This window comes from Mytilus edulis, chromosome 1, assembly GCF_963676685.1.
Source record: "Mytilus edulis chromosome 1, xbMytEdul2.2, whole genome shotgun sequence".
In the NCBI taxonomy this organism is placed as follows: Eukaryota; Metazoa; Mollusca; class Bivalvia; order Mytilida; family Mytilidae; genus Mytilus; species Mytilus edulis.
This window is the reverse complement of record NC_092344.1, coordinates 49,176,590-49,178,977: the sequence shown is the minus strand read 5'-3', so window position 1 is coordinate 49,178,977 and position 2,388 is coordinate 49,176,590.

The following is a 2,388-nucleotide window of genomic DNA, read 5'->3' as shown; positions in this document are numbered from 1 at the left end:
CGAAACTGGAATAGACTTTCAAATACACAATTCGGTAGTAGATAGTACGAAAAGTTTACACGGGCTTTACATTTGTTAAACAGTTTCGGGAAAGATTTTGGTCTTGCCAATGTATGGCTTATGTCCTTGCAGGACGTTGTGCTTTTACTGCATATATTTTAAATTAGGATTTGCTAATTGAACAATACGTACACATCGATCAGCTTGATCTGGCTTAAGCATTTACAATAAGCTAAATGTTTATGAAGACTTTACTAAAAATTTACAGTAAGCGTTGGTTTGGAGCGTTCAGGGTTGCTTCAGATGGACAGTAGGTTGACTTTTTAAGAGAGATATTGCATCGTAATTTGTCAATATTATCAGGTATATGAAGTTCTGCATACGAAAGCTATGATATTCCAGGCTGTTTTTCCTGGGCTTGTCGTGGTCTTTTTATGTATGGTTGGGGAGTTGACAGTTCAAAATATGAGCAATACATGGTCTACAAATCATGCTTTAAACAAGACTGATGTCAAAATTTACAAGAAATATGTAGAAACTCATTTGGTTTCATCTAAGACCGATCAGTTTGGTAGAGGGTTAACTATAGAATAGAGTATCTTAATATTAAAGTGCAACCTGAATTATAACAAACAATTACATTCATATATGCAAGTAATACTGCCAGCCAAATAAGCTTATGATGCACTGTACATTGTGTATCATTATTGAAAGTTGAATAAATAAATATAGTTCAAATTTACACGCAAATTATAGCAAGGCACGTTATCAGTTGATCACAGATTGTCTGAAGGTAAAACAGTTCAAAATAATATACAACTATACACATTCTTCCTGAGCAATTAGACAAATGTGTTTGTCCAGTGGCTTTTATTGCTTTGCTATTTGCCAGATAGACTTGTAGTAGGTGGACCGCTATTTTGTCTTTTGATGGTTAGCTAGTTTGAATAAATACCAATTTTCTACAATACTCCAAATATGATCTCTACATGTTTTATGTATTAAACATTCTCGTTGTTCGTCGAACTCATTCAACATAGGTATGGACCTATAATGGTTACTTCTATAAATTGTGACTTGGATGGATTTTTGTCTCATTGGCACTCATACCACATCTTCATATATCTATATATGGAGAGAACTTGTGTTGTGATGGATTATCCAATAAAATATTTAGGTCGTTTGAAAGCGGGTGCATATTTGCGTTACATATACGAATTCCCAGTTAATTGTGTGTATGTTGCCGATTCTCCTATAAGGGTTTGGATTGTTAGGTCGTCAATATTAAGAATGATTTTGGAAGCAAGACAACGACCGGGAGGAGGTAATTTGGCTTTGAAAGGTCGGAAGTGAAAATTTGATGGTAGGTTTGTTTTTACCGATGGCTAACTATCTCTAAGGTGAAGAATATTCTAATGCGAAGATTGGAAGATCCTCACAGCTATATTACAGTGCACATTGGGAAATGATATATTTAAAATATCAAACTAGGTTACTTTCATCATTAGCTAGTTCAATTTATATCAAGGTTATATATTGATTTGCCTGTTACAACTTGATTTGGTCTCGAGTTTTATTGCCAAGACTGCAATGACGGTCTTCAAACATTACATTATATATATATATATATATATATAGATTAGACCGTTGGTTTTCCCGTTTGAATGGTTTTGCACTAGTAATTTTGGGGCAATTTATAGCTTGTTGTTCGGTGTGGGCCAGGGCTCCGTGTTTGGGGCCTACATTTACCTATAATGGTTTACGTTTTTTTTTTTTTTTTTAAATTGTTGTTAGGATGGATAGTTGTCACATTGGCACTTACACCACATCTTCCTATATCTATTTGACAGTTTTTAGTTGCCTATATATGTTCTTAGTGAACAGTTAAACGAAATATCGACATTATTGGGCTGTTTTAGAAATAATACAAATAGTTGCTTGTTAATTTACAATTTATATCATATAATGGCATATTCATTTATTAGAAAATTATTTAATCAAATTTTGCTTGAAATGGCACAGCTATGCGCAGCTCCCCCCAATTTTATTGGCGGTTGACGGTTCTGTGAAAATTTTAACTATAGGCTAAAATTGTCGCAGCACCGCCAATTTGGCAGATTTCGCTGCGCTTAGATAACATATTTGCAGTTTACAGACTTATTGTAATCGTATGATAGCATTAGCCTCTGATTTCCAGGGTTAATAGCTTATCTTGAACTTCCCCTTTTCATATATGGTCTGCCACCTCAAACATATTCGGCGATCATCATATAACATTTTCAAAGACACATATGCATTTTTATCAGTTAATTTTAGTTCATATATCTACATGTATCACAAATTGCATTTCATATAATAGTACATATATCATATCACAAATTGAATTTC